Raw genomic sequence first — 13976 nt, forward strand, 5'->3', positions numbered from 1 at the left:
CTATTGGAATTGGTGAAGAAGAACAATAATCTAACTCACAGAATTTAGATAAATTATTTATGGTAGTCCTGGCTTTACCTTACTGTATTTCTATAAATAACTATTCCCTCCACAGATATTTCTTTAGAAATGCAGCTCAGAATGTTGATGGAAACAAATATGTAGGGTTTTGGTATGTAAGTTTCTAAGAGATGATAATGTAGAAGTATGGATGCAAGATCAGGTTATAAAATTCTGTTAAGAAAGTTTTACAATATCAAGTCCCCTTTTCAGAAAGAAATCCCTTGATCTTAACAAGTTACAGATCTTAAAGCAAAATTCTTTGTTGCTTCAAGAACTACTCTAAAAATATAGATTCTTTGACTCTCATAGTCCTTAAGTAGTATATGAATATAAGGCTTAGAATTAGCAGGGAATGTTGGAGACTTTACCAGACTACCTCCAGAGTCTCTTCCTTAATAACTGATTCTGTGATTCTTAGGTTTCCATGCAACTCATTATTATGAGAAACCTCAGGTAAGTTGTATGCTGTGTTTCTTCCAAAGGTGTCCATCATATGTAAGATTTTTTTTTTTTGAGGAAATACATTCTGAGGGATAGGGCAGTTCAGGATACTATTCACCCTGGCATCCACTGAGGCGGCATGATTTCACTGTCACTAATTACCAGAGATGTATCTCCATGGCTCACTTCAATTTACGTAAGAAAAATATAACCTAGGTCCATAACCTTGGCAGGGCCACACACCAGAGTGCTACATCGTACAGGGATAATAACTTGTTATAGGACTAATTAACTTATACTGGTGGTAACTTTTCTCAGCAGGTGCAATTAGGACAAGCTCTGATTCAGCTCTACTTCTTCCAGTCCTTAAATAAACTCATTGAGCTTTGACAAGGCTTCACTGATGTAGATATTCTCCCAAGGAAAAAAGAAATCTCTACAGGTGTGCATGCATGTAAATACTTATAGTTACATAGAACTACATATAAAATAAATGCATTTTTATTCATTTTCCTTAATTGAAATTGCACTATTCTTTGGAAGAACAAACTGCTAGCATAAAATATTTCATGACTGATAATAATTATTTTATTTATCATCAGTTGCCTTGTATGTGGACGTGTGGTGCTGATACCCTTCTGTCAATGAGATCTTCTGGAAATGAAATCAAAACCCTGCAAGAATTATATTTAGCGGCAGCTCAGCTCACCACAGTACGCTGGTGTGACTTGCTTAGTAGTTATCTCTTTCTGTTTACAGTGAAAGAAAGGACACATCTTGATTTTTTCCTGAAGGACAATTAAATGTGATATTTTGAAGAACAGCGGTGGGACATACTGACGACTCTGTAGTTTGGAAAGAAGGGTTGTAACTATTGGTAAGGTTTTACTGATCCTTTCTCTATTTTTTTGTTAAGAAATTTCTATGGAAGTCAAGAGGAGAGCAAAAGAGAGAGCTTACGCTGACAATTTCAATTTAAAACCACAGCTTCTGATGAGATCAACTTTCTACTTCACTAGGATGCTTGTAGAGTCCCATAACCTGTCACTGCCAGGATATGATTTGGCACATCAACATTTTCCTTTTACCAGGGAATACTTGTGTCCAAATAATTACTCCGAGAAAATCTAAATGGAGATGATCAAATATTGGAAAACTTCGGTTTTCTATATTTATCAACAGGTCAAACATCCTAACACTCCCTAAAATTTACAGAACTGTACAGATTAAAATTAAAAAAAAGTCCTTTCAATAAAAAATAAAGAAATAAATACAACTCTAAGAGAATTCATTGAGCAATTGTAAGCTAAGCTGACTTTGCTACCAACAAAATGCAGCTCTCTCCTCATCTTTACTCTTCATCAAGAAAATTGGTTTTCTCTCCAGATAAAAGTTTGATACATGTTTTACATTCAGCCCCATTTCTCTTAGGATTTATTCATTGGGTCATTATTCTTCATGCTACAAACCTTTAGAACAGCATAGCCATACAGTGAGACGTGCACCTAGCACCAGGTAGACAAAGCTTAGCTTAAGTTAACAAATCTTGAGTCAAAAGGGCTAAAATAGCAATAGAGGCAAAAAAAAACCCCTCTTGTTCTAGACTTACTAAAATCATTAGTCAAAGTTTTGATGTTTTCCCTTCCCTGTTCATTTAATCCACAATTCACTGCTCTACCCTTCCCCCGGCAGACATTTTCATACATCAGAAATAAACCTTTAAATAATACTGCTCACAGTTGCTTTCTTTCAGTGATTTTGATCCAGTAAAGTAGTCAGGTTTCTGGCCAGGGAATATTTCATGAACACTTGTAAGACAAAGGGATAATTGAATGATATATGGGGGCAGCCAAATTTCAGGTCTAGCTTTAGCAAATTCCACAGTATATTCAGGAATATTCAGACAAGAAAAGTAAAGGCAATGAAAAAGAGGATATTTTTTATTTGGCAGGTGCTGGTTTGGAACAAGAGTTGTTGCTCAGTGGGATAATATATTTTGACTCAATGAAAAGGATAATTGTACAACAGAAGAAAACAGACTGAGGATATCACTAAAGAGAGATCTTCAAAAGACAGGTGGAAAAAAACTGTTTCTTTTAATTTTATTTCTTTAATTTATTATTTGTTCTACTATTTTATCCACCTCCAGTATCATAATTATAGCTTAATTCACCTTCCTTTTTTTTGTGGCTGAAAAGCCAGATGCCTTGTCTCAGCTGATCATCTAGGCTCTGTTTAGTTTAAACAACAACAGTGATGTCTTTAGGCCATCGTAGCCTAAGAGAGATGGGATACCACACAAGCAGATTGAATCACCCTTTAGATTTATAACTCTATACTTCTTGATGAAACAAAGAACCCTTAGACTGGATTTCTCGCTCTTACAGGGTTCTTGTCATGTGAGATGTATCCTATTCACAATAGCCATTGCTGAACACTCTCTTCTTCTCAATAAAGGTGATGTAATCTATCCCTCAGATGAAGTTTAAAAATCAGGAATGCTAAACTTCCCAAATGTGGATTAGTGTCACCATTGAATTTTTCACATATCAAGTGTGATTCTCATATGAAGAGCAGCCATATTACACCCTGCTTTGGAAGAAGAATCCCCCTTGAATATGAAGCCAGTATTTAATAAGAGTCATCATTATAAATCACTGTACAGAAACTGGTGAAAAGCCATTCATGAAACTGATAAAGTATACATACACGCTTCTAAACATTCACAGCAGACAAATATCCTATTTAGTATTCACATAGACATCTACAAGAAGCGACAGCTTCCCTCTCCCTCCCGTGTGAGCAGCACACACAAAACTTTCTCAGATTCAAAACTGCCTTTAATTGTCTGTTGGAAATGCACAAAGATTGTCTCTTCCATGTAATCTAGAGATTGGAAATATTATATGGAAACTCTTAGATGTACAAGATCGAGAAATTCTAGACTTGTCTTTGGATTATTAAAACATCGAAAATGGGAAGGAAATTCGTTAAATAAATTAATGAGTTAAGGTTTCTATAATCCTAAAGAAATTTGATTGGGTTAATGTCTACTGCAAGCTCTTATGCTTTATGATGTTTGTGGATACAGAGACTTCAGGCGTTTACATATTTGCAAGTTTTATTTGGGGAGTTGAAGTGAATTTCAGAGCCCTCGCCTGTGTATGTGTGACCAGCCCTAAGAGAGTACAGAGTTATTTCTGTTCCCTTTAGTAAAAAGATGGCAAATTAGTACAGCATAAACATTCTGAAACTCCTGCTTAACCCAACTGATGTGACCAGAAGCCATGGTATAGAAGTGAAGAAAAAATTGAACCCAGACTGAAAATCAGCATGGCTGTTTCAGAAAGGTATCATCTTCATGAGTTATTCTTTCTATAGTTCTTGAGCCAGTCAGGTGTCTACTACTTTAGGTGACTCTTCATCAAACTCCACTGTATGATGTCACCTACTCAACACAAATTTCCAAGTCCTGCACTCTTAGTGAGTGTTAATCTTTGAAGGCAAGACTTCTGGATCCATGTTAAATTACATGGCGATAACACTACAGACACTTCAGGTGAATCATTCAAAAGTGCCCCAACTCATTTTGAATTGAAGATGAGGCTTTTGGAAAAGTTGTGACTACACATTTTTAATTATTTATTTGCTACAGTGCACAGGAAGCACTTCACATTATACTGGAGGCATGGTCTAATTTTTTTCCAGAAAACTCAAAATGAGTACATTCTAAGTGAAGGTATTCACACTGGCTTTCATATGTATTCCCTTTCTTCAGTCACTAGTAGCTACCAGCATAAATAACAAGCTAAGAAAAGACCTAAAGAGTGAAGGGGTTATAAGTAATGAGATTACTACTATGCAAGCTATAAAAGTTGTTTCTAACTTAAAAAAAAATAAAAAAAAAAAACCAAAAAAAAACAACAGAAAAACTCAATTCTGTAAAACTGGGCCTTCCACTGAACTTTGTATTTCCACTGCAGGCAAACATTACAAAGGCAAGAGACTGACAAAAATCATTCATTTGAATCAGGTCTCAGCAATAGCTGTGTGAAGTAGTCCATTTTGCTTTGTCTTTACACTTTCATTCAGAAGGAGAAAGCAAAGAGATAAAACACTCTGCGCACACCAGGGAAGGTCCAGAGTGCTATTGGCAGATAAATATAAGAGACATCATAGTGGAGATTATGACTGCCATGTGTTCTTGATGACTGTTGGAAATAGGGCAGAGGGCACCAACGCCTTCTGAATGAGATGGACACAAGCAGGATGTAGGTGGGATGGATCTTTTGGAAGGGAATATCCATCCACTCTGACTACAGAAGCTGACTGGCTTAAAGTAAATGCCTGATTTTAGGAAGGCTAAAAATAGATTATATTAAATCAATGTGTCTATGCAACAATCCCTAAGGTAGTATAGGTTATTGTTGATAGTAATGACATCAAATGAGGAGGAAAGTGGTGTGGTGCTTCGTTAAAAAAAATGTTTCCATTATAGATTTCAGTTTACAGAAGTCCAGTTCGTTACAGCTATGTTAAAACTTGAGTTTTAACTGTGACTCCCCACAATGTCCATGTAATTTATACTCTCCACTTGCACTGATCTGTTGAATGGTACCCTTCAAGCACACAAAAAATGACTGAATCATTGTCTTGCCATCAAAGTAAGTATTTCAATGACTTTCCTTCAGGCATGAGCCACCATTTGTGAAAGGAGTTGTCAAAAGGCCTAGGCCAAATGGCATAATTTGTAAATAAAGCTGACAATCTGTCCACGGGGTCACACAAGATTTGCTGCAAACAAATTTTTTTCTTTCTGTTTAGATGAGGTAGCAGTTGTTATCTGAAAGGATTCTAGAGACTTGGGCCAGGATCATGTGCCTTCTGTGAACTCAAGGAACCCAATTTTGTCCTGTCCCGCTCTGCCTTTCTTCCTTTCACAAATCCCAACACAGTCCCCAGCCCAGCATCCTATCTGGCTATGAAAAGTGCTGCTGGACACCAGGTGTATCTGTGAACCAGCTGTTGAGAAAGGAATAGGAAGTCTTCTCAAAGAGAAGCACCTGCGGAGACAACAGGTTTTCCCTAAGTTTCCTGTTTCTCTTTTTTCTCTTCCTCTTTGTTAAACATGGAGGCAGATAGTTTTTGTCCAGAAGGAAAGTTGGATATTTAAAGGAGTACAAAAAAGGAAACTTTAATTGTTCCTTGTCCTCCAAATAATCTGTGAGAATAACAGCCTGTATCACTTACACTCAACTACTGTAATTCCATTTACGTGTCTTTTGTGATTTTATTTTAAGGTCATCACAACAAGAATGAATGAATAAGCAGAACCAGGAATGGGACAACATAAGAAACATGTAATCAATGATGATGAAGCAGGCATACACCAGTTCATTGTGGGGAAAAAAGAGGTAATTACTTCATTATCTCTTGGTAAGCGTCTCCAGCATTTTGCTGTTTGACTAAACTGCTCTCCCATTTTTTGTGCAGATGTTTGTCATAGTGGTTCTTTATGATCAGAGATATACTGAGCCCTCAGTGAGATGTCCAGCATCATGGCGAGCATCCTGAACAGCTCATCACTTTTGACAATGGAAATAAAACATAACACCAAGATCTCAGTTTTCACAAAGTGATGGGACCTAGCTCCAGATTTGACCTCAACATCCAACAATTATTTTTAATTGCTGGGCACATCTGAAGGATCTGAATTATGGTGCTAGAAAGAAATTTTAGAAACAGGAATTCAATTGCAATTTACATACTTCAACCTGGACTTCGCTAGTTTCCCAGAATGCAAAGTGCATTTCAAAGTGCAGCCTGCTTGACCAGCCTAGGTATGGTTAACAGCACAGTAGTTAGAGCTGCCATCTAGGCATATTCCAGCTGGAATCTCAGTCCTCTTGGTGAGGAGTAAATCCTGTACTTCTGAGATCCCAGGAATTGTATATTTTGAGCTTTGAGATTTTATTTCCCCAACAACTACGTGTTTGGAAAGGTCAAATCTTTACAGTAATTAAAATAAAAGACAACACTGAAACCTTTATAACTTTTGGAAACCTAAAATTCTTGATCTCTATTCTGCTTTCAGGATTATCAGTTGTTTTAAACCAGTTTTGGGTTCTTGATTCATGCTAACTTTGCATTGATTTGGCAACTTTATGTGTTTCAGGAATCCAAGTTTATAAGACCAAAGACACATCTTGTTGACTTGGTAATTTTAAAGTCTATTATTGTCTTACTCTTGAAAGTTAACTTTGTTACCTAAGAGAAATGTGAATAATTCATTAGAAATCCTATTTGGTGTGCGTGCACACTAAGTGTGGAAGAAAAAGCAGAATTAACAAAAGTCACTATATATAATAAATGGAAATTATTGCTACAGGCAAATGTGTATACAGCTAAGGGCACAGTACATATAATCCAGTTATAACTATAAATATTAATTGCGGCTTTGTGGTTAAAGATGCAATGTCAGTATCAATTCCGCAGCACCTTTCTTACGCTCATAAAAATATAGCAAGTCTTCAGTGGGATTTAATAAATAATAAACAGACAGCAATCTAGTGGATGGATGTGATGAATAACCAAAAGGAAGAGACTAAATACAATATTTGTGTATAATTAAAATAGTGAGCTATTGCTGGTTGATTTGATTAATGGCACCTTCTTAATTATAAAGTGTCTTTACTTGTAATTTAAGACTACAACAGAATGTCTTTTGCTCATCCAGAAGCAGGAGGCAGTGGAGAGATGAAGTATTTTATTATCTTTCTTGAATAAAGATGAGTTCTAATAAAAGACAAGGTCTGCAATGCCAAAGTGCATAGCAGGTTAAAGAATCCACAGGTTAGAACTCACAACCAGTAGATGGCACTCATTTTATTTAATTCCATTCAACCAAAGATGAGCGAACTTCCATTCTCTCCTACAATTATTTTATTGGCTTTTAAGATAGGGACCAACTTTTGCTGAAGAAAAATAAAGTTTTGGAGAATGTATTTATAGATTTGGCCTCACATTGTATATTAAAAAAGGGAAGGGGTTTTTTCAAAGTTTTTAAACTTTTCCAAAACTAAGCTTTTAAATCACAAGGCCAGACAGGAAAGAAACAAGAGGACAGTGTTAGAAATGACCTAAAAAAATGGTACAGAACCTCAACTCAATTTAAATTAAATGCTTCTAGTGGACCCACAATAAATAACACTTTTTTTTTTTTTCAAAAGTCACCCTTTAAAAATATTTTTAAGTTAATGAAAATCAGTTCCCTCCTCATTGCGTTTTCAACCAGCAAATCTATTGTAAACCAGTACTGTTGTTTGAACTGCAGAAAAATCAGTTCTCAATGCAGACTGGAAGATCTCCACATCTACTCTCCATAGAGCATTGTGCAGATAGCCCCAGACACAGGGAGGGTCCCTTCCTTTGACACTGTAATGGTTCAGTTACACTCTATCTCAAGCAGAGCCAAAACCACTACAAGAGCAGCTCACACCACTACAACTGTAGAAGGAAAATTTAAATTCTGATTTCTGTTCTAGAAGCTGACAACGAGACAAGGAAATTCATAAGGTCACCAATTAGAAGCCGCTTTAGGGTTGTACACTATTTACACCCCTAGAATTACTTGTGCAACCATTCACAGTTTCTGTAGAATGCATCCACTGGATCAGTGTGTCTTTTTTGCTTATACTCAACAATACCTTAGTATATGGTTGGTAGCACTGGAACTGCAAGGGTTATTTGCAGAGTATGTGCTACTACGAGCGAGTATCCCTAAAGGCAGAGGGAAGGGGGCATAAATTATTTTTAGTTTTCAGGGCCCCGGGCTGGTTTCATGTTTCCTGGAAAAGGAGCAAGCTGGTATCATGGCAACTGGACACCACCCAGCAACAACGATTACAACCAATGCAGACAACTGAGCTGCCAGCTACTCATATCTTTTTTCTACAGCATAGTAGACTCTGTAAGTGTAAATTAAGTATTAAATAAATCTTTGTTTGTTTACTAAAATACTTGGTCAGGAAAAAAAAAAGATAAAAACATAGAAGCATAAAAAAATTGTAGTAACGTCCACTTTCAGGTCTTAATAACGAGATCATTCCAGGGTTGGGATGAATGAAATAATCTGTTCTACAGATTAGATATTGGCTAGACTTTAATCTCTTCTACCTGAATAGACTGATCACTGCTTGTTTGATGGACTGTTATATGTATAACGTAGTAAAGCAGAACCCAGCATTTCTCTTTGATCAGAGTTACCTCCCAGAAGGTAGAGAAGCAATGCACAGAGTTAAGCAAATAAATAATGCTGAAGTGGACTGTAGAAGAACAAGGCTGGTTTGAACAATTCATAACCTAGGAAAGAAAAACCTCCACCACTCTCTATTTCCATGCTAACCAAACCTAGAGATGACAGTGAGTATTGTGATCAGAGACCCCAGAGATTTATGTGGGACCTGACTATGTACGTGACCGTTTGTTCATTTACTTATTCACAGCCACGCATCATTCTTCTGCCTGAAACCTACTGAAAGTGCAGAACAATGGCACCTGGACTGTCACAGGGCTTAGAGAAGCAGCAGGCTGAGCCTGTGTTTCCTGGAAATACACAAATGTCTTGAATGAGAGGAAAGAGGTCATGAGTTTGTTCCTGATGTGTACTATCCATCTAGGCATGCACCCATCTGGGCAGTCCAGGATTTCCTAGTCTGAAGAGCATTGAGGATTCCAGTTTAGTGATAGTATATGACGACTTGGTCTCATTAGAGATTGCACCCCTCTTTAACAAGAGTCTGACTTGCCAGTCTGGTGAGTGAACAATTTTCCTTAGAAAGAATATTGTCTTAACCCAAAAGTATAAGACTTACAGTGGCTTGATGTGGGTAGAGGACTGCCTGAAGTGAATAACTGTTAACATGTGTATTCAAAATCAATTGAAAATCTTCAACTTCTCAGTGAGCCTTATTGCAGGAACCCAAATATCCTCTCAGGTATAAATTCCTTCAAGAAGCCCAGCTAGAGCAGGATATCATAGGTGTTTAGAAAGGAACAGAGTCAGTCACTGTGTAGATCTTCTTCTTTATACTAGTCATAAGTACATATGTGTGTTGCACTAGCAAAACAGTGATTCTTCATTCTTTACTGCATGGGAAATGGGCTATTTCTGCCCATTCGTTTTTTGTATTTCACAGAGGACTGTGCATCTATTTTGGTAAAACTGAGCAACAATTTTCATGCCCCTCTTCAGGACCTGGGTCGGAAGTTTCTGTCTTGCACAGTATGAAAAAGTGCCCAGAAAACCAAACTACTTCTGAAAACCTGTTTCCCAGATGTTTTGCCCAATGGTACTCTGTGTTACTACTATTAAATTGCCTTAAGCAAGCCAGCTTGTCTATCTTTAAACAACATCCCTAAAAATAGAGTGAAAACTGTCACAAATACTTAGACTTCATATTCCACAGCTTTTGACAAGTTAGTGCGAAAAGCCAGGAAGGGCTTCCCTGTGAGAGCATTAGAAAAGAGTTGTCACAGCAATGTTTGGGGTTATTTTTTGTTGGTGTCACATGAGCAACACTTATTGATTACTGAAGGTTTTGTAAACAAGCCCACATATTGTCACTGTGGGTGGCATATTAATTGTTAAGTAAACAAGAGAAAATAAATGTGTGCAAAGTATTGTTATTACTAGCAGTAGGAACCATTTATCATGGTGCCATATGAATTCAAACTGAACAGAAGTGATAATTGAATCCCTTAGTTAATTCCATTACTCTGGCAGAGGATCCCTGGGAAGCATGATTGTTAATTGATTGCCTTGTTGCTTTAAAAATGCAGAAATAAACCCTAGCAATATTTCACATTCTTCAGTTCACATATGAGTGAATTTTCATCAGGATTAGATTAATAAGATCGGATATTGAGATTTGATTATTATATTAATTATTTTCATAGTGAAATGTTCTCTTTGTTCTACACAGTCCTGATACACAACACAAGATACTTCTAAAGATGCTCATCTGTCCTGATTTTTATCATGGAATTTGCAACCTGCAACAATTTTTTTAGCGTGCATTTACAGGAATCATATTGTTATCAGACAATCTCAGCTTTTCTTAAAAGGTGAAAATGCATTATACCACTCATAACTTTGGCTGCCTGCAAAATGTTAACCTGAAATTTTTAGTAGCAAAGAAAAACAAGAAATGAAATTTTAGTATTTAAATGGTGAAGGCAAGTCCTGATTGCTGAACACTTATGTCGATGTGCTTTTGTTTTCCACTGTCATGATGTTGTAAATGAAATGGAAAAAAATCATAATGGAAATAGACTAGTATCATCTCTCTATCTCTTCTAATAAATCAAGACTCAAAATTATGATGTCATGTATCTAACATCTCACAGACAAACAAAACTCCACTTCTGTCACAAAACCGCTCTCCTTTTCAGATCGGCATTACCCAGCACTAAGTAATGTGAACTAATAGAGTTTCTCAAAGAGATTAGGAATCCAAGACCTAAAGAAAGGCTCAGGCCAGATCCACTCAAACAGTATTACCAATAACCAAAGACAAATACAGAGACGCAATCAGTGCTGTTCGATTGTTTAATCTCAAACTGGTTTGCCATTACTGAAATAACATCTCATGATTGCATTCAGAAGTAAAAATTACAACTCAATAACTGCAAATCACATGAAAACTTTTAAAACAGAACTTGTGTTTGCAGATATTAGAGCAAGATTACTTTAACAGTTCTATGGCCCTCCATCAGCCTAGATAATCATTGAAACAGAAATCTTAATGAGTCAGCTAACATGAAATGACAAGCTGTCTCCGTGATACTCTTTAAAAAGGATCTATTTACTCTTCAGGATCTGTGGGAGGATGGGATGCGTTCTATGGAGAAGAAATGAATATAAAGGCCCTGCATCCCAATTTTAGCTTCGTTGTCCAATGAAATTGTAGCCACAATTTCAGGGTGCATAACTGCAACTGGTTGTAGTTTATGAGCATGAAAAAAAAAGAGTTTTTTCTTCAAATGCGCAGGAATAAATATTAGAGAAAAATTGATTCCAGTAATCTTGCAAAGCTCATCAGATCAGGAGACAGAAATAATGTCATGTGACTTTTCAGAGTAAATCCCATGATCAATAAAGGGAAGTTAGCCTTTTTTTTTTTCATTTTTTTAAGTATTTCTTTCTTCTTGAACCAAGACCTGAATCACACTATTGGTGTCCTGTAGGGAACTATATCTTCCCCAGCTCTGAGTCCCTGGTGAAAGTTGCTATGATCTTTTCCTTCAGATTCCTGTCTAATTCATCAGACATAATTCTGTTTTGACCTATGTCATATTACCTTCTGTCTCTGCTTTTCAGTAATTCTGTCTTGTAGTTTCTTTTTGTTCTGTACTAACCCCAGAGGAATCCTACTTTGAAAAAGTAGGAAATCCTACATCGAAAACAGATAAACCCCAAGCAGGCAGACAGATGTCTACCTAATGAGCACCTGTTCCCTCCACTGTTCTTCATGGCTCCCTACATTGGATTACTTCCCTTTTTGCCTTACATTACCTGCTCGTTGTTCAAAATACTAGCATAGTTTATCTCCCTGGGACTTTTCTTCTAGAAGTCAGCAGAATTATTGACCTCCTGTCTCCCAATGTACTAATACCTCTTGAGGACTTCTTGCTTTTGCATATAAAAGGATGCCCAAGCCAGCCCTCTTCCTCTTTGGGCTTCTAGGCTTTCTTTCTACCCTAACACCTATCATTTATGAGTCACTCTATCTGCCACCATTTATTATTAATTGCATCAACTCAAAACCAGATGTACTAATTATTTACTTGTCCTAGTTAACTTTTACAGTTGAAGAAATACATAGATTTCAGGGTTAATTGATACAGCTGAAATGCTTAGAAATTAAAGGAATTCCATGAACAGAAAAGTAAGATAATTCTTTACATCATCAAAATTATTTTAAGAAAAATGTTTACTGTACGTAGCTGATAAATGCTTATAAAGTGGATTCTGTAAAAGTATTTATGTGCATAAGAATTTTAAAAGAGATTAGTAGACTGCAGGCATAACATAGCAGATGCATTCTTGTGGAAATTAGTCCTGCAGCTCTAGTTACCAACTTAAACCTTACCCATACATGTTTTCCCCACAGTTCTACTTGGACTCTGCTTTTTCAGCAGAGTTCTCTTTGCAGATAAACCGGTGAAAACAGATTAAATTTCAGGAAAGTAGGGTAATAAATATATATATGGATGAAAGATAACAAATTCTAGGCTATCACTTACATTTATCTCAGTGTGAAAATGTTTCAGACATTTCATTGGACTACTACTTGAAAGCTTTGAATCTGGAACTTAAGTTTTGGGGGAGAGAAGGTACATTGAATAAAGGGAAAAGTTTCTATAAACACAGTCTTGCATTTCAAAAGACTATCCAGAGAATATAGGCTGCATTCCCTACTCCAAAGACATTCCTGAAGTGAAAAGGAACCATTCTAACAATGCACCTTTTATTTATCCCTGTACAAAATCTGGCCTGAAATCTTTGAGCACAAACTCACTGCAAGATTAATTAAGTCTATTTAAGGGACCCAAAGTGGTCATCATTACACTCGTTACAAAAGGTCAACCAAGTTTTACAAACTCCTACATCAGATTTACCCTCTGGCAAACGTAGAACCTTTTTTAAGCTGATCTACAGAGAATGAATTACTGGCAATTAGCCAAAATGAAGCGAGAACTACTCATTCTTCCATGATTTTAATACTTGTAGTTTATTGCTGGTGTAAATAGGTTTATAACCTTCCAGTATGAAGCAGAGACATCTGCTCAGCTTAGCACTAAACATCTGGTTATTCCAACAAAGCATATAATTATATTTAATGGATGAGAAGTGTTTGATGGATTACATCCAAGTATCTGCATAAGACAGTTATGCATAAAGACTATTTGCATGGATTAGCTTGACAAGCTAACAAGACACAATAGAATATTATTTTGTCTGATAGTTATATTGATTTTGACTAATGATTTGCATTGCAAAGGCTGCAAATATTTATTTTGTCTATAATCACAAATTATTTTTATTTTCTAAGGCAGCCACAAAATGTAGGAATTTTAATTTCCTTGACCATCGAGTCCAGTCCATTAACACCGAAAGATTTCGCTGTGTTGTACTTTGACAGCAGGTCACGTTTTTCAAATAGCATTAAATGTTGATACTGATTACTCGCATAATCCATTGTCATCAGCTAGAAGATTGGTCTGTCAGGAAGCATTCCTTGTGCAGAAAAAATTGGACAATTTTCAGTTAATTGATGTGAGCAAGTAGCTCGCCAATGGCAATACAACAGATTGTCTTAAAATGAGAACTATTGTTCTAGAAACATTAGTAGTGGAATTCCTCCAGGATTACTTATTTTCATTAAGAATCATGACACAAAAGTGGGAGT

Source organism: Cuculus canorus, chromosome 6, assembly GCF_017976375.1.
Source record: "Cuculus canorus isolate bCucCan1 chromosome 6, bCucCan1.pri, whole genome shotgun sequence".
NCBI classification, from domain to species: domain Eukaryota; kingdom Metazoa; phylum Chordata; class Aves; order Cuculiformes; family Cuculidae; genus Cuculus; species Cuculus canorus.